This window comes from Pinus tabuliformis, chromosome 2_2 (genome assembly GCF_031772625.1).
Source record: "Pinus tabuliformis cultivar Carrire ecotype Pingquan chromosome 2_2, CPIR1, whole genome shotgun sequence".
In the NCBI taxonomy this organism is placed as follows: domain Eukaryota; kingdom Viridiplantae; phylum Streptophyta; class Pinopsida; order Pinales; family Pinaceae; genus Pinus; species Pinus tabuliformis.
Window position 1 is genome coordinate 1102709487 of NC_142300.1, and position 27925 is coordinate 1102737411.

Sequence of the window (27925 nt, forward strand, 5' to 3'; positions counted from 1 at the left end):
GGTTTTTTGCTTAGCTACAACCATCTTTCTCTTGTGTTTTGTGGCATTTTGGGGTAGCTTCAACTACAAAAAAATAATTTGGGTAAGAAGCATTCATTTTCTTAATTTTTTCCCAGTATTTCTTCTATTTTTTGAGGGATTATGCTTCCAAAAATGTGAAAAACATTTTGTCTTTACAAATTTGTTTTTTTCATTTTGTTTTGCAACAATGGCTTCCAAAATCCAACCAAGGTGCACGTTCAACCACCAAGTCCAACCAGAGGGCTGACTATTATCCTCTTTGGAGGCATGTTCAAAAGCTTCAAAGATGTGCAGGTGGTGGCTCATGGGAATGGTGATGTAATCTTTGCAGTAATTCATATAAGGGCTCCTACCCAAGAGTGAAGGCACATCTTTTGCATGGAGGACATGGGATTGCAGGTTGCACAAAAACAACAGACCCAATGGTGAGGAAGGCATATCAAAGAGAGCAAGATGGGGCTGATGGACTTAAAAGAAGGCATGAAGAGCTTACTAATGCTACTGCTCAAGCTCCACCAAACATTGAGCCAAGGATTGTGGTTGAAGCAAGGAAGAGGAGAGCCACTCAACAATAACAACAACCACTATCCAAAAACACCATATGGGCATCCGCTTCAGTTCAAGATAGCAGAATTGCTAAATCATTGAATGTGCAAGTAAGAGGAGACGCTAATTGCAGAGTGGCTAGGTGCATCTATGCATGTGGTATGCCATTCAATGTTGTTCGCTCTCCTTACTGACAAGATTTGATAAGGGCAATTAACAAAGCTCCCATAGGGTACAAGGGGCCCGCTGCCCAACCATGAGAATGTTAGAACTCAACTTCTAAAAAATGAGAGGGAGCTTGTGGAGGATATCTTATCACTGATTTGTTCTTCCTGGAGTAGCTCTGGGGTTAGCTTAGTCTCAGATGGATGGATAGATACGTGGCATAGGCCATTGATAAATATCATTGCCACTTCACCAAAGGAGCAATGTTTTTAAGGCGGAAGACTGCTCAGGAGAGGTAAAAGATGCACAGTTCATTGTTGATGTTATAATAAGATCTGTTTAACAAATAGGACCTAACAGGCTGGTGCAAGTTATCACGGATAATGCACTAGTTTGCAAAGTTGCAATTTTAATTATTGAGGGGAGGTATGACCACATCTTTTGGACACCCTGCATTGCCCATAATCTGAATCTAATCTTAGAGGAGATCGATAATAAAGTTCCATAGATAATGGAAATCACAGGGGAAGCAAGGGAGATCGTTAAATTGATCACCATCCACCACCAATCTCAAGCAATATTTCGAGAGTACTCCAAATTGGAGTTGTTAAAAGTCGTTGAGACAAGATATGCTTCAAACTTCCAAATGTTGTGCCACCTTGTTGAGACTAAGCAACCATTAGTTTCTATGGTGGTGAGTCAACTCTCGGCTGAGTGGAGATAGGCAGATTTGGAGTGCGTAGATTGTGCCTTGATGAGGAGTGGTGGAGCAAAATAGATTTCTTGCTAAAGTTAACAACTCCCGCATTTGAGCTTCTATAGAATACTGACACAGACCAACCTTTCTCAGGAGAGGTATATGATGGCATAGATACCATGCTTGAGAAAAGTATGGAAATCATTTCATAGTAGTCTCCACAACTTTATTTGTTAATGATCATTTTGCGGATTTAGTCAAGAAAATCGTTGTCGATAGGTGAAACAATTTCAACACTCCATTGCACACTTTAACACATGCCTTGAACCCCAAATTTTATGATGAGTAGCTTATTGCTCAAAGCAATGGAAAGAGGATGGCACCCCATAAGGATAGAGAGGTGGCTAATGGGGTGAAAAAAGCCCTTATGAGAATGTTTCCAACTCATCTACATCGGGAGGTGAAGGAATAATTTGCAAGTTTTGCTGGAGGATTAGATGATTATTTAGATATATCGGCTTTGGAGGAGAGAAGCACCATGAATCCAGTTAGGTGGTGGATTTGTCATGGGGCAAATGGTGTTCATTTGCAAAACGTTGCCATTTGTGTTCTTTCACAAGTGGTAAGCTCTTCATCAGCAGAAAGGAATTGGAGCAACTAGGGTTTTATTCATTTTGTGAAGCGTAACAGGTTGGGCTCACAAAAGGCAGAGGATCTTGTTTTTGTGCACTCCAACTTTCGCCTTACATCTCGTAGGGGTCCAAAATATAGTAATGGTTCTTCTAAAGAATGGGATGTGGATCCAGAATTTCCTGATTTGGAGCTCTGTCTTGCTGACCTGAATATTGAAGACCGAGAGCCTAGAAGTGGAATTAGCTAATCATCTTCCTCGGCTCCACCATCCACTGTTGAGCATGCTTCTGCTTCTATTTTTGACGAGGATTATGATGATGAGGATGAAGATTGAAGACTATTAGTCTTTAGTCTTTATAATACTTGCATCGTCATAGTCATTATTATACTTGTAGCCTCATATATATAATAAAGGCTGATTTTGGATATCGCTGCGTTCATTATGTGATCATTCATGAGTAAATGTGATGTAAATTTAGAGACTTATAGTTTATGCATTGACATTGGATAATTTAATCATAATGTAATAAATTAGAATGTATCATGTATGCTTTATGATTGCACATAACATTTCTTAAATGTCCTAACACACACACATATATATCGCGTTGCCCCATTTCCAAAATTTGGGGGGGTCACATTTCTTTCCCATACCCATTTTGGAAACTTGTACCCATTTCCCTGCATCGTGCAACTTAGGAATATCGATGTCTTCCCGGAGAAGTCATTAACAAAGATTATATATATATATATATATATATATATATATATATATATATATATATATATATATATATATATATAAAGGCTGATTTTGGATAAAGTCATTAACAAAGATTATATCTATATATATATATAAAGGCTGATTTTGGATATTGTTGTTCTCATTATGTGATCATTGATGAGTAAATGTGTGTAATTCCCTAAATTTAATAATATATACCTAAATTTTTTAATAAACTCAGATAGTTACTATTACCAGAATATGAAATATTTCTTAAAAAATATGCCAGAATCCATAATTTACCCTAAATTTATCATTAACCAGACATTGAATTTGAAAATAAAGTGCACAAGAATACCTGGAAATTAGTTTGAAGATGTTTCCCAATTTGCTCCTATTACCAAAACACTGAAACCTCCTAGCCAAATTGGGCACAATCTTGGTACCTAGCTCCCAAAATAATTTAAATTCAAAGTAATTTGGCCCTCATGCCCAAAAGCTTCAAGAATAATTGCTCAAATCTCGAGCCCTGAATTCCAGTCCTTCAACTTCGAATTCAGATCTCCAGTTCAAAATTTCTGTCTTCTGTTCCCCTTTTTCTCCCCTCCCAGTTCTCCATGTACTTGCATAAATAGTTTTTCTAGGCGGTCACCGCCTTCTTCCACTGCTCTTGACAATTTAGATTTAGGGAGTCATAGTGTTACATGTTGCTAGTGTGAAAATTCCTAGATATAACAATCTCAGGAATCCTATTGCAACCAGCGGAATCTACTTCACCTAGATCATAAATTACATTACAAACTTATTTCAGGGTTCTTCTTGAAATATTGAAGTAAATTACTGAAGCAGCCTACACCAAATTAAATATGATTATGAAACATAGAAATTGAGCAAGGAAATACAAACACATAGGACACCATTATTTTTGGACAAAAGTCCTCGAAAAAACCCAATGAGGGAAAACTGGTGCAACAGCTTTGAGGATTTATTATTATTAAGCAGTAGCAAATTTTGAATACATCTTTGAATACCCCACAGGGTTATTCAGTTATAGAGAGAAATACTGGTAGAAAGAATTGTGAGGTTACCTCACACTATCACTGGAAATCCTGATTGATCCAGCGCCAGACTGATTGCCCCCGGTTTTCTGGTTGTCTCTGTGTAGTATTTGCGTCAGCCCAATGTCAAGCTCTCTTGTGACTGCGTCACTCTTTTGGCTAGTCGATTTGCTGCCCAGGAGATTCGATTTCTGCCTCCTGGTCTCACACCCCGACCCCCGATTTTTGAAACTCGATTTCCCTCTACAAATTTCGGACTCCTCACTCGCTTTTGCGCTGCCTCTACGTTAGCCCCTCTAGCTCAATGCTACCATTGCTGGATTACCCTCTGCCTCTCTCTGTTGATGATTCTCCGACTAAGAAAATCACTCTCTCTGAAAGCTATCCCTGCCCCACTGCCACAAGAAATCTTCTTAATCGAATTCTCCTCCTCAGAACTTCTCACTTTAGAAAATTGATTTAAAACTGTCACCTAAGAAATAGAGGTCATGCCCTTAATTCTGTTCAACTAACCGTTTCCCGGTCAAATTTAGCCGTTAGTCCATATAGCCGTTGCTTGGTCAACAAATTTAGCTGTTGGAGGTCTTGCTCAAACTATTTAATAGGCAAAGCTAGATCTGTTTCTTCAACTTGTCCTGACGATGAACTACACTTGTTGGTTCGAAACGCGTCGACAAATGAAATTTCATGTGATTTACGCCGAAAAATTTCTCATAAAACTACTGCATTTGTCACTCCAACACTCCATGGCAACAACTGAAAACTCCCCCCCCCACCCCTGCTACTACTGATTATGGGCTCATGTAACAAGGTGATGATACAAGAGGTGGGCTCCTCAGGGATCCTGCCCATCTGTAGCTCTTTCGAACTACAACTCCAAATCAGCCCACCTCCCTCCTGGAGGTATCTTCGCTGTCATGGCGAACTCCTCCTCCTATTCGATCTTCACGGCTACAACTTTAGGATCGTGCTTCTCATCCTTATCCTTTTTCTTCAAGGGACACTAGATGCATAGTGGCCCATCTCGCCACATTTGAAACACTTCACCTTGGAGACATCCTTCTTTCGTCTCTGTTGCCCCTTCGATGCAAGTGTTGCATTCTCCTCGTCCTCCTTGGGCTTCGACCCATTGCTTTTGCTGCTTCCGTAAAGTTTGACCTTGACCAACTCCTCTTGTTCTAGAGCTGCCCACATCTCATCCCAATTAGGCAATGTTGCTCTTCCCAGGATACTCCGGACAAAGACTTGCCACTCATCCGAGACAGAATTGAGAGCCAGTCTAACCAACTCTGAATCCTAAGGTGTATGCCCCGCAACCGACAACTCATCACGGGTCTTCGGCTTCGGGAGGAAGGGATCCACACACTCTCCCTTCTGCATCTGAGCAGATCTCAACTTTTGCTCTAAGTACATCTTCCGCTGCTCGAAAGATCCTTGATACAATGTGGCCAAGGCATCCCACATCTCCTTAGCAGTTGCTTTACTAGCAACGTGGCACACCACGCGATCCTTGACTCCATCCAGGATCATCCTCTTGGTCTTCGCCATCTAAGCCTTGTACTTCTTTAGTGGATCTGCATCTGCAGGTTCAGCTACCACGCTATTGATGTACGTCTTGAGGGCATGCACATATCGAAGGAAATACATTCTAGCCTTCCAAATGACGTAGTTGGATGCTCCATCCAACCTGTCTTGATCCCTCGAGCCGCTAGTTGCCATATCCTCCGAAAACTGTCAAACAACTCCCTCTTTCTCCCTACTGCGTAGCTTCTAGGCTGGCTTATGTACTCCTTGATGGAGTTGGTAAGTCTGTTGCTCCTCTGCTGCCCAACAAATGTGAAATATAGATTTCCTCGGCAAGAAACCACTGAGGAAGTATTGCCTCACTATGCGATCTATTTCCTTCTTCCGACGGCTTTTCTACCCGACACTCAGCTTGCAGAAAACTGCGTCCCTCTAATTCCGTGCTGAGGCTCTGCAGGGCTCCCTCAGCCTTGGCAAATTCTCGATCCGACAGTCTTACCTCTTCGTCGACTCACTTAGAGAGAGACAACCTTGAAAATACAACCCTCCTGGCTAGAACTGCGCAATCCCTCAAGGGATTTGAATTGGTGCTTACTGCAACAAGTTGGCCCTTACTTCAGTGCTATATCTACTCTTCCTGTTTCATATTGTTAATTTTAGGTATGTTCTATGCTTAGAACAATTTATTTCAATTTTCACAGTTAGCTCAATATCATCAGAATTAAAGTAAATTGCATATAGAACATAAACATAAATTGCAGAAGACAAGCCAAGACAAGAGGACACAAGATGTAGCGCTAGCCAGGGACAAACCCCAATGTGGGGAAACCCTTGATCAATTCTTCTTATATGTTCTTCAATAGTTCAACACAGAGAGAGAGAGAGAGATAGTACATTTACAACAGAAGTCAACATTTTGACTTATCTAGATAGGAGCATAGATCATCCCTAAGGAGATGATACATGAGATCAGTTGAAGACATGCTGCTTCAACTGATTCTCTAAGGTAACTCCTTCACCTATCATTGTGCTGCATCTTGTCATCATGCTGCTCCTCACCGTGCTGCACCATGTTGCACCCATCGTCACAATGCTGGACCTTATGACCATGCTGTACACATCATACTACTACACCTTAGCTGTCCCATGTGCCATTGTTGCACCATGCTGCCACAACTGTCCCATGTGCCATTGTTGCACCATGCTAGCCACTGTTGTCCTATGTGGCATACTGCTGTCCCACTATTAGTGATATAGCCATTCTGATCCAAATGGATCCTAGAAAACCCTCTAAGTCTTCAAAATCTTCTAAACATTCAAAATTGTCGCCTAAGTAAAACCCTTAAAGAAGGCGGATGACACTATCGGGAGGCAAAAACATAGAGAACACATTGAAGAACAAGCTTATCGGCGGTCAAAGCAACTTTGAATCGGAGCCGTCAGATCTGGCCGATCAACAGACCAGATCCGATCGGCAAATCGCAATCAGAGGTGGCAAAGGGAGGCTATCGGCGGAGACCACATGGTATATGCGACTGCGATCAACGGGGTCAACGAGGATCGTCGATCAAGCGCGCAGATTGACGACCCAAGTTGAATCGCGATATCACAATTGGAGCTACACAAGGAGCGGGGCTATATATATATATGTATATGCACGATGCGATAACCGGACCCGATAGAGCTATAAAATGATATTCCATAAAATTTGAGATCTGTCAAACGACGGATTTCTATGTATTTCGCGTATTTCATTTAATAAACGAAATACGAACGGAAGCGCCGATGCGATGAACTGGACCTGAAAGGGTTTCTTAACGCTATTGTATGTTATTTCAAGTCCGATATAAGCGGGAATTTCATATTTTTAATGTATTTTCCAATATAAAGGGAAATCACAAAACAGGCAGGATTTCGGGAGGACCAAAGGCGGTAAGTGGTTTGGGCCGGGCTCCGCCCGATCCCACACACCGGCTGCCACGTGTCCAGGCTAAGGAGAGAGAAAACCACCCTTATTGGGCGGTTAACCCCTGTACGAAAGGGCCGCCCGAAATGAACCACAACCATTGGATTTGGATCTCCCAGATCAACGGTGGAGATGCGATGTCGGTATACAGGCGGACCTGATAGGAGTATAAGGCGGATTTATGGATATTTGAAGTCCGATAAATAGTGTTTGGCGGACTTTTCCTATGTTTGAACGTATTTGTCTTTGTAAACAGAGAACAACCAGTTTTGGGATTTTAAAGGCCCGATGACCCATTCCGTTACAGTATAGGTGGCCACCATCCCTGAAAGCGTTTAGCAATGATTGCTAATGCTCAGAGGGGGATCTGAGTGGACAGAGGTCGGGAAGCCAGAGAGCCCGAGAAGGAGAAATGAACAGACAGGGCTTTAAAGACATAGACAGAAAGCAAACAGAGACAAGTAATGCTGAGACAGAGTAACAGAGACAGAGAGTCATTGAGGAGAGTCTTTGTACTCAAAAGAGACTTGGGGGATCCAAGTAAAGCCTTATTGTTTTGTATCTGTTGTGTGAGGCTCAAATTGAGCTCACTGTTGTAAAACTCTGTTTTGAAGACATAATAGAGAGGTCACCACTGAAGGCTGGACTAGGAGATGTAGCCCAGGAGTGTTGGGTGAACTCCTTATTAAACTTGCTGTGTTTAAGTGTGTTGTCTATTATGTTTCTTTTATTGCTTCATTGTCTATGTATTTCGCAATCTTATCGATCCATTGCACAAAGTAACATAGGAAAATCCATGCACATGAGTCTGTAATACCTTAATAATTGTTTAAGATCTCATTATCAGATCAAGTGGTATCAGAGCTTTAGGTTTGCTAAGGTTAGACAAGCTTGTGCTGGATTGTTGAATGCTAACTAGGTCAAAGCTCAAATTAGGAGAAGGAGAACTGGTTGAGACTAACCCAAAAATAGGAAGAGTCTATCCTAGGAGGAAAATGGCAGAAGAAATTCCCTTGGAATCAGACTCTCAATTCATGGATAGTTTCATGACCATGAGAGCCATGGTAGAAGAGATGTATTGAGAATTTAAGAAAGGTCGAGGTGAAGATACTTCAACCTCTAAACAAGACAAAGGAACAGAGGAACCTCTTCTAGATGGCCATTCAGAAGGCAAAGGGAAAGGGAAAGAGCCTCCTCTATCAACACCTCCTTCTAGCCCTTTAATTAAATTAGATGTAAAATTTGATTTGCCAATATATGATGGAGAATTAAATGCAGAAAAGCTAGATAACTGGATTAGACAGATTGATGTATATTGCAGGGTGTAGAACATCAATTCAGAAAGGAGAAAGATTCAGCTAGCCAGCCTTTGCCTTGGAGGAACTACCCTAGTGTGGTGGGAAGGCAGGACACAAGCTGATTTGAAGAAGCATGGTAAAATTCTTTCTACCTGGAGTGAATTTGTTTTTGCCATTAAAAAAAAATTCTATCCACTAGCTTATATGCAACAAGCAATGATGAGTTGGCAAACTCTTCGCCAATTAAAGGGGCAAAGTGTACAAAGCTATACCCAGGAATTTAGAAAAAGAGCTTTAATTCTAGGCATTTCTCTAGACTCACCTGAAACTTTGCTGAAGTATATAGGTGGTCTACATAGCTATTTGAGGCACACCATTCTCACGTTTAATCCCAATAGCATAGATGAGGTATCCGTTCAGGCTACACATCTAGAGGCTAGAGGCAAGAATGTGAACCCAAAGATTGGCGGATCATCAAAACCCACTGCAAGTAAGAACAAGGAAAAGAGGAAGCAGAAATGGAAGGAGAGGAAGGCAAACGCTGTACAGAAAGACAAACCTTCATGCACTCACTGCAAGAAGGATGGACATGATGATGAACACTACCGGTCTTTGCATTTGGAGCTAAAACCCAAGAAGTTCGATGGCAAGAAGAAGAAGACTGCTGCCGCTGTTATCACCCCAAGAAACTCTCCTAGGCTGTATCTCGAAGATGCTCAAGAACATTACAAACTCAACATAATGTTGGAAATGGATGAATGGAAGGAATGATGCTTGTTCAAGCCAGATAACCACTTCTACTATGCTTAACTCCAGACATGGGTGAACACCCCCAGACGACAAGGCTTTAAACCACCAATTACTCACAGTTTAAGGATTTGGTGAATATGGAGAATACTGACCACACCAGCAGATGCACAAGACCATGTGATGGCCGGCTGCAACCAGTAAAAAAAAGGTCCGCAAATCTATTTCCTAATGCGCAGATAGGATGACAGCTTTCTGGCACTAAGTTAACAGAAACCTGCATAATACATTCAATGATACATACTAGACTTCAACATAGAGGTAGGATGACAGCTCCTCTAACGCTAAACATCAAGAGTACATGAAAAATGCATAATAGACACAGCCTAGAACAGAATGGAAGCGGAAAGTGAGCAATTAACAACAAAAGAAACATGTATTAGCTGAAAATGAAGATCAGATGCTGCAAGTATCGAAATAGTTATAGTCTCCAGAAGTTGAACCTTACATCAAACAACAACCATCCACCCTGATTACATCTGTGTTCTGGGTATATATAGAGTTTGATTACAAAGATATTATGCTATTCTAAGCACGGAGGGGTCATAATGGACCACCAACCGCTTTAACTCTCTGATGGAGTCTCTGCTACAATCTTCTTACTTTAATGAATGAATTTGACCTTTTCTGATACTCTGTTGTCCTTCCTGAACAGGTGGAGTGTTGGATGAAAGAAGCTCCATAACTGATAAATGCTCTAATCTGCTCGAGGCATGTCCTTTTTCTTCTCGGCCATTCTTTATGTTAAATGCGGTTGTTGAAGATCTTTTACGCCGAGTGCTGGATACTAGCCACCTTCTTCCTTCGGATGCATGTAATGATCGGGGCGAGAGGAGGGATATCAGCCATTCGATCGCACGGATCGACGGCGGGGATCGTTTTGTAGAGGGTATCGGGAGATATGGGATCAGGATGGACGAGGGCCGTTGGGTTAAATACACTATCGGCGCAGACTTCTGGCGAAACACATGGCAAATACACTATCGACGCAGACTTCTGGTGAAACACATAGGCAAATACACTATTGGCGCAAACTCTCGGCAAATACACTATCGGTGGTGCAAACCGGACTTGAAACTTATTACACGAGAGCGGTGAGTCATATCGGGTCTGACACCTAATATCGCATTGCAAAAAATGGAGTGGTTTGCGTTAACGTCAAGCCCTGACCCTGTGCGATTTGCGATCAGATCGCATCGCAATATCGCATCGGCGGAAGTCGAGGGGCGTAGCCTTTATACACACATGGATGCGATTTGCGATTTGCGATCAGATCGCATCCCAATATCGCATCGGCGGAAGCCAAGGGGTTTGGGCCTTTATACATATGCGATTTGCGATAACGCTTAAAGCCTGGACCCGACTACACCATTGTAACATGATTTAATAGTAATATCACATCTGATAGGGGCAATCAGTAATTGGCCATCGACGATGTTACGGACATGACTTATAAAAGACCTCCTGAAAGCTGCGATTGCAATTGCGATTGAGAAATGAAAGCGCCAAGTTATATGGTCGGGTCTTATGGAAGGTTTGAACTTCGCGCTTAGGATTGGGGCTAAAAAGGGGCTTTGTCAGATTTTGGAGGGTTTATTCGGGGAATGGAGAGGTTTTAGGGGTGAACGGGAAGAGGAAAAAGGAGAAAATGACCAAATGCGAGCTTTCCTTTGAAGACAACCGAGTAGAGCAAGCCTGTCTCTGACCTTAGAAAATCATTGTTGTATAGCAGAGCTAACACTGGCTCCTTCTGGGGATGAGATCCTCCCTGTGAGGTCTCAAGAACTGCAGACCAATGCCTTCATACAAAACAAGCTAAAAAACATTTGCCTAGTATTCCATTGGGCATGGAGTCTAATTAAGTCTATGCTAAAACCTGTAAAAGAACATGCTTACAATCATTAAGGCTCGAAAACCTTAAACAACATAAATCTTCAAAAACTGGCCATCTACTGGACCATCAAAACTGTTTCTCCTCCTCTCGGCCGGCCTATCAGCCGGTTCATCATAGATCTGCAAAATTGGATTTATTTGATCCTCTACCTCAAACAGCTTGTGGCATTTGAGATTATTAGATAGAGATGGTTTATATTTTATCCCCTCTCTGTATGCTCTGATGCTTTCTCCTCCACAGACTGGGACAGTGGCATAAGATAGATCATTCTGCAATGTCCCACCTAATCTCTTGATCCATCCTCTGGACAACAGCATACCAAACTTGGGAGGGACATCCGCTACCACAATATCCATCATCATACTCTTCATGGGCAACTGAGTTAGGGTAAAGGCTAAATCTTTAATCAGTCCCAGACATTTCACCTTTCTTGAATCAAAGGAGAATAGATCATGGTATGGTCTGGGAATATCAAGGCCTAACTCTTCCATGACAGCTTTTGGCATCAGATTGTGGCTAGCCCCAGTGTCTAGCAGGCAATTGTGGAGGATTTTATCATGAATGGTCAAGGAAACATAAAAAGATGGAGAATTATTATCAGCAGGTTCAGTCATTGGGCTAAGCACAATTGCAGGCCTATCATCTTGCAAATTGACAGAGTCAGTGGAGGTTTGTGTGGCTTTCAGCTCAAGAGCTTCAAGGATAGGCTTTCTAAACACTTCACTCTTTACAAGTTCTAACAGAGGTACAGATATTTTCAACTTTTGGACTTCTGATTCAAAACTGAAAGGGGAAGGGGACTTGTCAGGACCTCTTACCTCTTGAGTTGGTGCTTTGAGGATGAGTGGATCAGCTGCTGGTCTCCTCTGTCTGGTATTCTGTGGCTCTGTCTGGACAACAACTTTTTGGGCAGGACTCTCCTTGGCATTGTTTGCTTGTGACCTCAGATTATATCTTTGCTGTTCACCAGTTTGCAGAACAGCTTCCCTGTCCCACTCTAAACTGTCTTGGTCCTGCAGCAACGATTCTTCATATGCAGCCAATGTCAAAAATGCAGCACTGCCTTTATCTTCCATGCAATGAATTTCATCCTCATCTTCAAACTGCTCCTCCTCCATGACTACATTCTGGAAAGGAGCCTTAACCTTTTGATCTTCATTAATTTCTTTACCCCTTTGAATGATTTGCATTTGCTCATTTGCTCTTTTGAACGGATTTGGGTTTCTTGGAGCAAATGCGTTTGGGAGCCTTGTCTTCCCAGAGTTCTGCTCAACCTCCAGCTTAGATATTTTAGTAGCCAATGACTCTATCATTCTAGTCATCTTATCTAATTTGGGCTCTGAATATGAAGCAGAGGAAGAAGAAGCCTCACTTCTCTGCCTCCTTCTATCAGCATGACTTTTGAGCTTTTCTGCAACCATAATATTAGATTTTACTTCTAAAGCTGCATCTTCCATGTCAGCTAGAGTGGCACATCTTCTTTCTCTCAATAGTAGGCAGAAGTCAGAGTCAAAAGCATTAGCATATGTCAGTTTGGCAGAGGTGGGAGTAGGCTTTATTTCAGCTGGTATCTTACTATACATATGGTTAAATCTTTTATTAAAATCAGGCAATGATTCCCAATTTTCCCTCTTTAGGTTACCAAACTTAGTATGATAATATAACAAGTCTTTTTTATCTCCCCAATGCTTCAAAAATGCATCATCTAATACTTCAATATCTGTTATAGATCTAGGGGTCAATTCTCTGAACCATCTTCTTTCTTCTCCATCAAGGCTCTGGACAAACACTCTCATCTAGACATCATCCTCACTTATATCCAGGTTATCAACATAATTATAAAAAGCCTCAAGGTGTTCTTCAGCTGTTACTCCCTCTGTACCAGTGAACTTGGGCATATATTTCTGATATTCTCCTGCAGTGATGGCATTCAAAGGGACAGGCAAGACCAGGGGTCCATACCTAGCAGCTATAATTCTTTCCATCTTTGTGGGAGCTTGCTGGCCTGCCATGACTGGGGTAGGTGGAAGGATATCGACAGATTGAATAGTAGGGAACAATGAAATGGATGACAGAGACAAGGGAATATGATGGACTGTATGGGAGACTCTCTTTGGACTGAGATCCAAAAGGGAACTAAAAGATAAAGGAGCTTTATGAATCTCTAAAGGTGATTCTTCATTAGCAATACTAGGCTCTAATTCTTCAAACTGTGTATTCTCAACTATAACCTTCTCTTGCAGAGATACATAAGATTTCTTAGGCTTACATGATCCTGATGCTCCTTTCTGTGATGTTTTTTCTTCGACTTGACAATCTTCTCAGGGTCAGGTACTGGTTTAGCTGGTGATTTCTGAGGATTTCTTTGAGTATGTCTCACAAACTGAGCCAGGACTGTGATGTGGAGTCGCTAAAGGTTGGTCTTCCTCCAGTGGAGTCGCCAGATAGATGATTACAACCAGAAATGTGTCCAAACCTTGTCTATCATCAAAGTTTGGGACTGTGTCGTCTCCCAGGGAAGCTGAGCTTCAATCTCCTCTCCCTGGCAACGGCGCCAATTAATGTTATCACCCCAAGAAACTCTTCTAGGTTGTATCTCGGAGATGCTCGGGAACATTACAAACTCAACATAATGTTGGAAATGGATGAATGGAAGGAATGATGCTTGTTCAAGCCAGATAACCACTTATACTATGCTTAACTCCAGACATGGGTGAACACCCCCAGACTACAAGGCTTTAGACCACCAATTACTCACAGTTTAAGGATTTGGTGAATATGGAGAATACTGACCACACCAGTAGATGCACAAGACCATGTGATGGCCCGCTGCAACTAGTAAAAAAAATTTCTGCAAATCTATTTCCTAATGCGCAGACAGGATGACAACTCTCTGGCACTAAGTTAACAGAAACCTGCATAACACATTCAATGATACATATTAGACTTCAACACAGAGGTAGGATGATAGCTCCTCTAATGCTAAACATCAAGAGTACATGAAAAATGCATAACAGGAACAACCTAGAACAGAATAGAAGCGGAAAGTGAGCAATTAACAACAAAAGAAGCTTGTATTCGCTGAAAATGAAGACCAGACGCTGCAAGTATCAAAGTAGTTATAGTCTCCAGAAGTTGAACCTTACATCAAACAACAACCATCCACCGTGATTACATCTGTGTTCTGAGTATATATAGAGTTTGATTACAAAGATATTACGCTATTCTAAGCAGGGAGGGTCATAATGGACCACCAACCGCTTTAACTCTCTGATGGAGTCTCTACTACAATCTTCTTGCTTTAATGAATGAATTTGACCTTTTCTGATACTCTGTTGTCCTTCCTGAACAGGTGGAGTGTTGCATGGAAGAAGCTCCATAACTAATAAATGCTCTGATCTGCTCGAGGCATGTCCTTTTCTTCTCGGCCATTCTTCATGTTAAATGCGGTTGTTGAAGATCTATTACGCCGAGTGCTGGATATTGGCCACCTTCTTCCTTCGGATGCATGTAATGATCGGGGCGAGAGGAGGGATATCAGCCATTGGATCGTGCAGATCGACGGCGGGGATTGTTTTGCAGAGGGTATCAGGAGGTATGGGATCGGGATGGACGAGGGCTGTTGGATTAAATACACTATCGGCGCAGACTTCTGGCGAAACACATAGCAAATACACTATCGACGCAGACTTCTGGTGAAACACATGGAAAATACACTATCGGCGCAAACTCTCGGTAAATACACTATTGGCGGCGCAAATCGAACTTGAAACTTATTACACGGGAGCGGTGAGTCATATTGGGTCCGACACCTAATATCGCATCGCAAAAATTGGAGTGGTCTGCGTTAACGTCAAGCACTGACCCTGTGCGATTTGCGATCAGGTCGCATTGCAATATCGCATCGGCGGAAGTTGAGGGGCGTAGCCTTTATACACACATGGATGCGATTTGCGATCAGATCGCATCGCAATATCGCATCGGCGGAAGCCAAGGGGTTTGGGCCTTTATACATATGCGATTTGCGATAGCGCTTAAAGCCCGGACCCGACTACACCATTGTAACATGATTTAATAGTAATATCGCATCCGATAGGGGCAATCGGTAATCGGCCATCGTCGATGTTACAGACATGACTTATAAAATACCTCTTGAAAGCTGCGATTGCGATTGCGATTGAGAAATGAAAGCGCCAAGTTATATGGTCGGGTCTTATGGAAGGTTTGAACTTCGCGCTTAGGGCTGGGGCTAAAAACGGGCTTTGTCAGATTTCGGAGGGTTTATTTGGGGAATGGAGAGGTTTTAGGGGTGAACGGGAAGAGGAAAAAGGAGAAAATGACCAAATGCGAGCTTTCCTTTCAAGACAACTGAGTAGAGCAAGCCTGTCTTTGACCTTAGAAAATCATTGTTGTATCGCAGAGCTAACAGCTGCTATTCAGAAAGATTTGGGGTCAGACTTAGGTGATGAAATAACAGTCAGCCACAGGTATAAAAGGTAAAAATTCTGAAGCATCTACTAGTAATTCTGCGCAATCTATTGATAATGAAGAAAATGAGAGGAAAAGACACGAGCTTTTTCATATTAGAGTTATTTCCAAGCATCAAAAGATTGATACTTTATTTGATAGTGGTTCACAAGTAAACTTGATTTCTGAAGCAATTGTAAAGAAGTTGGGACTACTAACCACACCTCACAAGAAGCCATATCCATTAGGAGGGGTATGTGATAAAACAAAGCGACAAGTGACTAGACAATGTAAACTTAGGTTTGCTTTTGGGTCAACTTTTGTAGATAAGGTTGAGTTAGATATAGTTCCCCTGGATATATGTGGTATTGTTTTAGGAAGTCCTTACTTGTGTGATAGTAAAGCCATTTTCTATAGAACTGAAAATAAGTATCAACTCACAAAAGATGGAATAGAATATATTGTAAGAGTTCATCAGCTCAAAAATAACTACACTCTCATTAACTCAGGGCAGATGAAAAGAATTGTAAATTCATGCAAGCAATTTTTACTAATGGTTGTAAAGGAAAAGACCCCTGATAAAACCAATGCATTTGAAGGCTGTGATGCTAAACAAAAAGCTGATTTAGAAAAAGTTGTTTCAGAATATGATATCCTATTTCAAGAACCTAAAGGTCTGCCACCCAAAAGGGAAATTGTACATGATATTCATTTGCAGCAAGATGCTCCATTGCCTAACATCGGAATGTACAGGTTATCCGCTTTAGAGAATGCAGAGATCAAGAAGCAGGTACAGGAGCTGCTCGACAAAGGGTTCATAAGGCCAAGCACATCACCATGTGGATCTCCAATTGTCTTGGTGAGAAAGAAAGATGGCTCGTGGAGGATGTGCATTGATTACAGAGCACTGAATAAAATAACGATCAAGAATCGTTATCCTCTTCCTCGCATAGATGATCTATTAGATCAGCTGAAAGAAGTTGTTTACTTTTCCAAGTTAGACTTGCATAGTGGCTACCATCAAGTCAGAGTTGCAGAACAAGATGCATGGAAGACTGCTTTCAAAACAAAGCAAGGGCTGTATGAATGGCTAGTTATGCCTTTTGGCTTAACTAATGCTTCTGCCACTTTCATGAGAGTTATGAATGATGTACTCAGGCCTTCTATTGATGATTTTGTAATTGTATATTTAGATGACATTCTTGTTTTTAGTGAAACATGGGAAGAACATTTAAAGCATGTAAAGCAGACTCTAGATGTTTTGAAAAAAGAAAATCTCTATGTGAAGTTATCAAAATGTGAATTTGGCAAAACATCTTTAAATTATTTGGGTCACATTGTAGGGGGTGGTGAATTGAAGATAGATCCCTCTAAGGTTGAAGTCATCGTGAACTAGCCTAAACCCAAATCTGCCACAGAAGTTAGGAGCTTCCTAGGAGCAGCACAATATTGGATAAAGTTTATTGCTAACTTTTCCTTGATTGCAGCTCCTTCACATGCTTTAATAGGATTGAACAAGGTGTTTCAGTGGGGAGGCAAACAACAGAAAGCCTTCGACACTTTGAAAAAAAAGATTAGTACAGCACCAGTACTAGCATTGCCAGATCTTCAAAGACCATTTGAGATTGAAAGAGATGCCAGTGACTATACCATGGGAGCAGTGTTGATGCAACATGGTAAACCCATATGTTATCATTCAGAGACATTTAATTCTGCAGTAGTTAATTATCCCACATATGACAAAGAATTATATGCATTAGTACAGAGTGTGAAAAAGAGGAAACATTACCTAATGGGCAAAGTAATAGTTATACATACTGATCATCAACCACTTCAATATTTGCACTCACAAACTAAATTGCAGCAATCAAGACACTATAGGTGGATGGGGTTTCTACAACAGTTTCATTTTGTCATCAGATATAAGAAAGGCATACACAATAAGGTTGCAGATATGTTATCCAGATCAATCATAAATGCATTTCCTATACTTAAGCATAATTTAGTATTGCATGAAAGCTACATTGAACAATATGCTCAAGATGTAGATTTTAAAGGTGTATATGCAACTTTAAGTCATGGCAAACAAGTAGAAGAATTGGATTATCATGTTAAAGACCAATTCTTGTATCATTTGGGAAAGTTATGCATTACTCAAACTGAAAGAGTTAACATAATCCGAGAAGCACATACTTCTCTAATATCAGGTCATTTTGGTGTAAGTAAAACAGTTGCACAGCTACAAAGGTTTTGTTATTGGCCAAGAATGCATGAAATAGTTTCTAGATATATTAAAGGGTGTACCATGTGTGCTAAAAGCAAGGCCAACAATAGAAAACTAGGCTTGTACACTCCACTTCCAGTTCCTTCTCATCCTTGGGAAAGTGTTTCCATGGACTTTGTTAGGGGACTGCCAAAATCTAGAAAAGGTCATGACTATTTATATGTTATTGTGGACAAGTTCAGCAAATGTGTATTTTAATATCTTGTAACAAGCAAATTACAGCTGAACAAACAACAAAGTTGTTCTTTCAGCATGTATGGGTTCATTTTGGGTTACCCACTTCTATTGTCTCTGATCGAGATTCCCTATTTGTTGGGAAGTTTTGGTCAAGTCTATGGGAGTTAATGAACACCAGATTGAAGAAGAGCACAACATTTTATTCACAAACAGATGGCCAAACAGAGGTGGTGAACATGACAGTGATCCAGTTGCTCAGTGGCCATTGCAGCAAGCATCCCAAGCTTTGGGATGAACATTTATGTTATGTGCAATATGCTTACAACCTTGCTAAGCACTCTTCTACACAAAGATCTCCTTTTGAGGCTTGTTTTGGTTTTACACCAAGGTCTCCCTTGGATTTTATCTTTAGTAAAGACATAACAGTTGATGGACACAGTGATGTGGACAAAGCAACCAAGTTCATTGAACAGATCCAAGAAATTCACCAGGCAGTGCAGGAACAGCTGGAAAAGAGCCAAGCCAAGTACAAGGCAAGGCATGATAAGCATCGAATTGAGCATAGCTTCCAAGTTGGTGATCAAGTCTGGCTGTACATCAGCAAAGACAGAATGCAAGGTGAAGGTAAGAAGCTGAAGCCAATAAGGTATGGGCCTTTCAAGATACTTGAGAAAATTGGTGAGAATGCTTTTCGCCTTGATTTTCCAGCTTACATGCACATCTATTCAGTAGTTAATGCAGAGAACTTGAGACTATTTGAACCTTCATTGATTGAAGATTCCAAATCGCAAAGTCAGTTGCCTTCTATTGATGATCTATTGCCTGAATATCTCAATGAGTTGCAGGAAGATACAGTTCTGGACAAGAAGGTGAGAACTACGCACAGAGGGGATGTTGAGTACCTCAGAATCGGACTCAAAGGTTCAAAACCAAGCAGTGCAAGATGGATAGAGATTGGGCAAGTGAGGAAGCTGTATCCTCACTTGATTGATGCTTAAAAACCAACTTTTGGTGGTCCAAAAGCCTTTTCAGTGGGAAGGCGTGATCCAAATGGATCCTACAAAACCCTCTAAGTCTTCAAAATCTTCTAAACATTCAAAACTGTCGCTTAAGAAAAACCCTTAGAGAAGACGGATAACACTATCGCAAGGCAAAAACATAGAGAAAACATTGAAAAACAGGGTTATCGACGGTCAAAGCAACTTTGAATCGGAGCCGTTGGATCTGGCCGATCAACGGTCCAGATCTGATCGGCAAATCGCAATCAGTGGTGGCAAAGGGAGGCTATCGGCAGAGACCACATGGTATATGCGACTACGATTAGCAGGGTCAACGAGGACCGTCGATCAAGCGTGTAGATCGACGGCCCAAGTTGAATCGCGATATTGCAATCGGAGCTACACAAGGAGCGGGGCTATATATATATGTATATGCGTGATGCGATAGCCGGACCCGATAGAGCTATAAAACGATATTCCATAAAATTTGAGATCCGTCAAATGACAAATTTCTATGTATTTTGCGGCGCTGATGCGATGAACCGGACTTGAAAGGGTTTCTTAACACTATTGTATGTTATTTCAAGTCCGATATAAGCGGGAATTTCATATTTTTAATGTATTTTCCAATATAAAGGGAAATCACAAAACAGGCAGGATTTCAGGGGACCAAAGGCAGTAAGTGGTTTGGGTTGGGCTCCCACCTGATCCCACACAACGGCTGCCATGTGTCCAGGCTAAGGAGAGAGAAAACCACCCTTATTGAGCAGTTAACCCCCGTACGAAAGGGCCGCCCGAAATGAACCACAGCCATTGGATCTGGATCTCCCAGATCAACGGTGGAGATGCGATGTCGGTATACAGGTGGACTCGATAGGAGTATAAGGCAGATTTATGGATATTTGAAGTCCGATAAACAATGTTTGGCGGACTTTTCCTGTGTTTGAACGTATTTCTCTTTGTAAACAGAGAACGGCCATTTTTGGGATTTCAAAGGTTCGATGACCCATTCCGTTACAGTACAGGTGGCCACCATCCCTGAAAGCGTTTAGCAATGATTGCTAACGCTTAGAGGGGATCTGAGCGAACAGAGGTCGGGAAGCCAGAGAGCCCGAGAAGGAGAAATGAACAGACAACGCCGATTGGCTTTAAAGCCACAGACAGAGAGCAAACAGAGACAAGCAGTGCTGAGACAGAGTAACAGAGACAGAGAGTCAGTGAGGAGAGTCTGTGTACTCAGAAGAGACTTGGGGGATCCAAGTAAAGCCTTATTGTTTTGTATTTGTTGTGTGAGGCTCAAATTGAGCTCACTGTTGTAAAACTTTATTTTGAAGACATAATAGAGAGGTCACCATTGAAGGCTGGACCGGGAGATGTAGCCCAGGAGTGTTGGGTGAACTCCTTATTAAACTTGCTGCGTTTAAGTGTGTTGTCTATTATGTTTCTTTTATTGCTTCATTGTCTATGTATTTCGCAATCTTATTGATCCATTGCACAAAGTAACATAGGCAAATCCATGCACATGAGTCTATAATACCTTAATAATGGTTTAAGATCTCATTATCAGATCACATTCCATGTTTGATTGCTGTCCCATTGTTTTGTTGTTGTCCCATCACAACTTGCTATACCTTGCTGTTGTCCCAATAGCCTTGCCATACCTTGCTGCTATCCCATGTGTCTTAGCAACACCATGTAGCCCAGCTGTCCCATTTACTAGCACTGCTGTCCCTTCAACGCTATTGTTCCAAGTCTGCCTACACTGCTGCTTATATTGATACTGGTTAGGGTATCTGGCCGACCTCACACACCTATCTATCAGTCTACAAACAACCCTCAAGGACTGCAACATATCTTCATAGTACACCTCCCTAGCACACCGCTGTTCTGGGCATGTTTGAGCTCTCAAATTCTCCACGCTATCCCTATTTTGAGGTGGTTGGGACTGCGGCCTACCACAGTCCCACACTGTCACCTATAGCCCACTCAAAACAGGCTTCCCTTACCTCTTCGTTGCCCCAAACATACCTGTGTTCATCCTTCTTCAACTCAACTCGGCCTCCAAGCTCAGCTCCTCGGCCCTCTAACAGCAGCTCGGTAAGCCCTTATCTCCCATGCTGTCCTAGCCTTCTTGTTGCGGCTTCCATATAGTTTCCTTCTCCCTTAGCCGAGTTCCTTGGGCTCCTTTAGGATAGCGTTAGGGCTGCCTTAGGATAGCATTAGGGCTGCCTTCTAGGACTGCATTAGGGCTGCCTTAGGATAGTGTTAGGGCTGCCTTCTAGGACTGCGTTAGGGTTGCCTTCTAGGACTGTGTTAGGGTTACCTTCTAGGACTGCGTTAGGCTTCTTCCTTGAGCTCCTTTAGGTCAACGCATAGAACCCTTCCATCGCTTCGTTGGCCTGCCTTCTTTGCTACGGCTAGGGAAACCTCTTTTCCTCCAACGTCTAGGGCTTCCACTCCTAGATTTCTCTTCCACTAAAACCCAAGACAAGTGGAGAGAAATCAAGATAGAAGTGTTTGTGAAATGACTCTCAAGTCATCTCTTTTTATACTAAAACGTTGAGCACATGTGGGGTTCATTTGGTCGCTGGCCGACCTTGACGAATTGCCTTATAACACAATTAAATTCATAACTCCATGAATACTTATCGGAATCAGATGATCTTTAGATCAATCCTACACCTCTCAATGAGAGGGATTCAAGAAAAATATTAGCTGCCATAAATAAGATGACCCACATGGAGTTTGGCCCTTGTTGCCAATTTTAACACACATCAAACCCTCTGATACCATGTGAAAATTCCTAGATCTAACAATCTCAGGAATCCTACTACAACTAGCCGAATCTACTCCACGTAGATCGTAAATTACATTACAAACTTATTTCAGATTTCTTCTTGAAATATTGAAGTAAAATTACTGAAGCAACCTACACCAAATTAAGTATGATTCTGAAACGTAGAAACTGAGCAAGGAAATACAAACACATAGGACACCTACAAATACATTACCTTATTTATATATGAAACTAACTTAAATTAATTAACCAAATATTTAATATAAGTCCTTCCGATAACTAATTAATTCCTATTAATTTAATATATATAACTAACTCACTAACTAACTTATTATATTTTTTTCCTGTCCCTATCCCTGGGTCCAGTCCTGTTAGCCGTTTCCCAGTCAAATATAGCTGTTAGCAAGTCTAGTTGCCAAGTCCAATATAGCCGTTGCCTAGTCAAATATAGTCGTTGGATGATTTGCTCTACTATTTAACTTGCAGCGAGGATCTTGTTCTTCAACTTGTCCTGACGATGAACCACACTCGTTGGTTCGAAACGCGTCGACAAATGCATTCTAATGTGATTTACGCCGAAAAATCTTCTCAAAAAAACATAGGACACCGTTATTTTAGGACAAAAGTCTTCGGAAAAACCCAATGCGGGAAAACTGGTGCAACACTTCAGAGGGTTCATTATTATTAAGCAGTAGAAAATTATGAATACATCTCTGAATACCTCATAGGGTTATTCAGTTACAGAGAGAAATACTGGTAGAAAGAATTGTGAGGTTATGTCACACTATCACTTGAAATCCTGATTGATCCAACTCTAGACTGATTGCCCCCGACTTTTCTGGTTGCCTCTGTGCTATATCTGCGTCATCCCAACGTCAAGCTCTCTGGGGACTGCGTCACTCTTCTAGCTGGTCGATTTGCTGCCCAGGAGATTCGATTTCTACCTCCCGGTCTCACACCCCGACTCCCGGCTTCTGAAACTCGAATTCCATTTGCAAATTTCAAACTCCTCACTAGCTTCTGCGCTGCCTCTGCGTCAGCCCCTCTGGCTCAGCGCTGCCACTGCTGGATTACCCTCTGCCTCTCTCTGCTGATGATTCTCCGGTTGAGAAAATCACTCTCTCTTCGGAAGCTATCCCTGCCCCTCTACTGCAAGAAATCTCCTCAATCGAATTTTCCTCCTGAGAACTTCTCACTTCAGAAAATCGATTTCTTGATCTCTCTTGGTGTATTTTCCAAATGACCCTCAAGCCCCTTCTTATATCTTTCTGTTGGACAACCAACAACCTAGATTAACTCCTAATCAAACGCTCAGAATGTTTTGACTTGATCTTCGTCTTTTTCTAGAAGTTACACCCACAATTAGATTAATACCCATTAATATTTAAATTTTTCTAAGTTTAGACATAGGAACTCCATTAAAAATATTAATTATTTTAATATAATCGTCTCTGGGTGGAATTTCCCAAAACGGTCTCTGGGTTCTTTGGAATGCATGTGCCCAAGCCTCCTTGCAAAATTTGAGGCCTAGAGCACATCTGATGCTATCCCAAATCAACAGTTGGAAGGGTACGAACATTAATAACCATAGATATTATTTTGTTTGTTTTTTTTAACTTTTAGATTTTAACTATATGTAAATTTACATTAATATGTTTGTAATGTCTTTTATCTGAATTATCTTTATACACTTTAATTCTAATTTTTGAATAAAATAAAATAATATATATATATATATATATATATATATATATATATATATAGATATCTATTATAAACGCATTTCGTTGTTTGCGTGGTCAACCAGGCTGCATCATTTTATTTCCCGTGTGGTCTGGCAACCAGTTGAATTAATTTAAAAATCTCTTACCTTTCAAAAGTTTGAAAGGAATTTTATCAACTTGACTTTATTAAAAATCACATGTTAAATAATGCATTTGGATTGTTACAGAACTTCACATTTTAAATTAAAAAGTTCTCTCCCGAGATTAACGAATTGAAATTTACCAGATTTTAGTCTTGGGACAGACAAGGGGTGAGACAATGTAAAGATTTTCCATATTTTTAGAAGTTTTATAAAATTTAAAGTGATCGTATGAGAGGCAAGAGAATATTTTATTGTTATAAATTTTATCATAGTGCAGTCTTTGGTGGGAGGACGATCAGGTGAGACCATGAAAATGCATTAAATTTAGTGTCTTACAATGTGATGTAAATTTAGAGACTTATAGTTTATGCATTGACATTGGAAAATTTAATCATAATGTATCACGTATGTTTTATGATTGCACATGACATTTATTAAATGTCCTAACACACACAAGCACACACTGATATATATATATATATATATTGTGTTTCCTCGTTTCCAAAATTTGGTGGGATCACATTTCGTACCCATACCCGTTTCAGAAACTCGTACTTGTTTATATGTATCGTGCAACTTAGGAATATCCATGTCTTCCAGGAGAAGTCATTAACAAAGATTATATAATATAGGTAGCCACCAAGAGAGTGCACTGGCATGTGTCCACATAGGTCAGAATGAATGAGTTGTGGAATATCATTGGTCTTGCTTTTGCTAGAGGGGAATGGTCCCCTTGACTTTTGTCCACTAGCACATCTTGAACATACTCCATCATGATTAGCTTGAACCTTAGGCATTCCAGAAACCATCCTCCTTACTTTAGGCAGGGCTTCATAGTGTAGATGAGCAAACCTTCGGTGCCATAACTCAATTTGATGATTGCTATCATGTACCATTGCTTGCATTGGTCTTCCATTGACTCTATAGAGTCCTTTAATTCTAGATCCCACGGTGAATGCATCCCTCATGCGAGATTCCATAGGCCAAGTGTGGATGTTTCCTCTTATGAAAGCAACACTCATCCCTTTGTCTTCCACGGCAGATATAGATACAAGGTTCTTCTTCAATCCCCGAACATACATAACATCACATAGATGTATTGTTTCCCCATAGTTTAAATGAAATGTAACAGAACCAAAATCCTTTACAAGATAGGTAGAGTTATCCCCGAGAATAATTTTTAAATTAGTCTCCCTCTCAACCAGGTTTGAGAGGACTTAAAGACCCAAAGAAATGTCTAGAGGCCCCACTATCTACCAACCAACTATTAGACGAATCTGGAGGAGAGGAACTAGAAAGTGCAGAATAAGAATATGTTCATATTGAGTAGCAGCTGCATTATTTCCATAGCTTGAGTTTCTTGATCTCTTTTGAGGACAATGGCCGTCTTCTTGATCATCAAGAGCATCTCTTCTTCTTCTATCATTGAACCCGTTGTTGTTGTAGCCATCATTGAAGTTAGACGTTGGAGCATCTCTCTTTTCCGCACAGTCTCGGGCATAGTGACCATGCTTGTGGCAGTTGTAACATTCAACTTTTGATAATCCCCTTTTGAATCTTCTATGGGAGTCGTTGAATTCTGGAGTGGGTTTTCTTTAACTAGATGGTCTTCCTCTTCCTTTCCTCTTCTTGTCCTGTGTAGCAAATGCAGAGGGCTCTCCTTCTTCATGCTTTTGAATCCTTCCTCTAGATATCATCCTAGTTTCTTCTTGAGTACACATGCCAACGAACTCATCAAATGTCCGGAACTTGTCATTGTTGCTTTTAGTAGTAATGAAGGTCTCCAATATAGGAGGAAGGCCTTGAAGAGCAATGGGCGCCAACTCTCTATCAAATATAGGTTCTCCAACAATCTGCAATTGATCCCTTAGTTGGGATATCCTCATGAAATATGACTCGACAATCTCCCGCTTGTTCATTTTGATGTCCTTGAGTTGATTCTTGAAGGAAAGAATGTGATTCAAATTGTTGACCTCATACATCCCATCCATCTTATAATAGATATCCTTGGACTTCTTGAACTTTGCAATGTAGGTAAGCAAATGATCTCTCAAAGAATCTATAATGATTTTTCTGCTTTGATCTCACTTTTCTTGTACTTGGCCTTGACAGCAGCAAAAACATTCTCCAAAGGCTCAGGTACCTTTCCTTCCACATATTCCAAGACATCATTTTCATCCAAGGTCACTTCCATCCTTATCTTCCAAGTGAAAAAGTTTGACGAGTCATTCAGCTTCTTTGAATCCTCAAAGTATGAGGTAGACATCCTGACCAAGTCAAATAGGCTCCTTCAACTTCTTCCAAATATGATTGCTTGTTCTTGTCTCCTTGGGCTTGTCTTCACGTTAGCTTTGATACCATGTTAAATTTTCAGTGTTCTATGCTTGACACAATCACTTATCCAATTCTTCTTCAATTAGCAATCACTTTTCAAATAAATTCTATCTTCCAATGACAGTAAGCAATTGTAAATAGAACAATAAATCCAATGCACAATAGAAGAGAACCAAGAGAAATAACAAGGGACACAAGATTTGGTCAAAGACCAGTGAAAACCCCCACATGGGGGAAAACCCTTTCAAAATTATTCTTCTATTAGATCGTCATCAAATGTTCAACAAAGAGATACAATGTTCCAATTCATCAACAATGAGTCAAAGGTCAACAACTTTGACTATCCAATTTAACTAACCCATATCCAATGAGAGATGATGCCCTGATCAATCCACAAGTCAACATTCAAAGCTGCTTCAAAAAGGGTCGATCAACCTGCCAATAAATGCAGCCTTCCTTGCTGGTCAAACTTCAGTCAAAATAGTCCTCAAAAGTTTGGTCAAAGGAGAGAGAAAGTTTACAGTCAAAGTTCAGAATTTTTTGCAGTCAACTGAGGTCAAGGTCTGTGGTCAACCCAAGTCAAACTGCCCAGAAAAATTTGGCTTATTTATCAATCAATTCGGACTTCCAGAATTGATTTTTTCCAAGTCAAACCAAGTCAAAACATCAAGTAAAAGCTGGTCCACGATTGGTCAAAATGTCCCAATCAAAAAGTCAATGCAGAAATCAGAAAATGTTCCCTTCCCTTCGCGTATGTGAGCTCAGGCCTCCTTATTTCAGACCTGTACGAACCAATCAAATGAAGAGAGAGATGATGTGATAATGTGATGATGCTTCAAATTGATGTGACATGAGGTCTATTTATATGTGGTGGAGGAGACCCAATTTTTCCTTTAGGCTGACCTAAATATTTGTGCACATGTGGGTTTCACCTTAAAAATTATATTTTTCCTTGACCAAATTAAATTCTTCCAAGGGCTAGTAGGGGTCTTTCTTGATGAGGAAGGCTATTCAAAGGAGGGAATTTGTTTCAGAGCTGCCAAATTAACATACACTAAGGTGTTTCTCCAAGTAATCAACCCAGAACGACACCTTAAGCATAATTAATTAAAACATGCTTGTTAATAACTCTGTTTTATGGAAATCGTTGAAATGTAGTGGAACCAAGATTGAACTGTCCGGAACTGATCCTGATGATGAAAAATGGCAAGCGATCCTAGTTGACCCCTGAAAACTCCTCAAAACCCTCTAGGCCCACCAATAATAAAATCCTACTCCTGTGACCTGGCTGACATGAGCTTTGGAAACTCCTAATCTCATCACAAGATGATGCACAAATTGGGGACTTTACACAGTGAGAGAGGGACATCATGAACCCATCCGAAAGTCCCCTGTAGCATTTTGTATGCCTACATGAACCCCCTGGAATTATACCTGTTGCTGACTGATGTGCAATCTCTCAATGTCACATGTCAGGGCGAGGGTGCTGCTCTACTCTTTGGCAAATCTGGATGCGTAACTAAAGTAAAAACGAGATTGACAAACAGCATTGCATCCATGGCAGCTTTGTGAAAACAAAAAGCTAGTCCAAGAAACCAATTGACTGTATAACCTTGCAAACTGATGACAGCATGTTATCATCTATTTGAGAAGAACTTATGCCCCCTT

General features: G+C 40.9%; 1 protein-coding gene across 3 annotated transcripts in view; it reads left to right on the forward strand.

Moving 5' to 3' along the window:
• LOC149197234 (phosphomevalonate kinase, peroxisomal-like) overlaps positions 1-27925 on the forward strand; it is a 304989-nt gene that overhangs the window by 146672 nt on the left and 130392 nt on the right. The gene's annotated exons all lie outside the window — the stretch shown is intronic.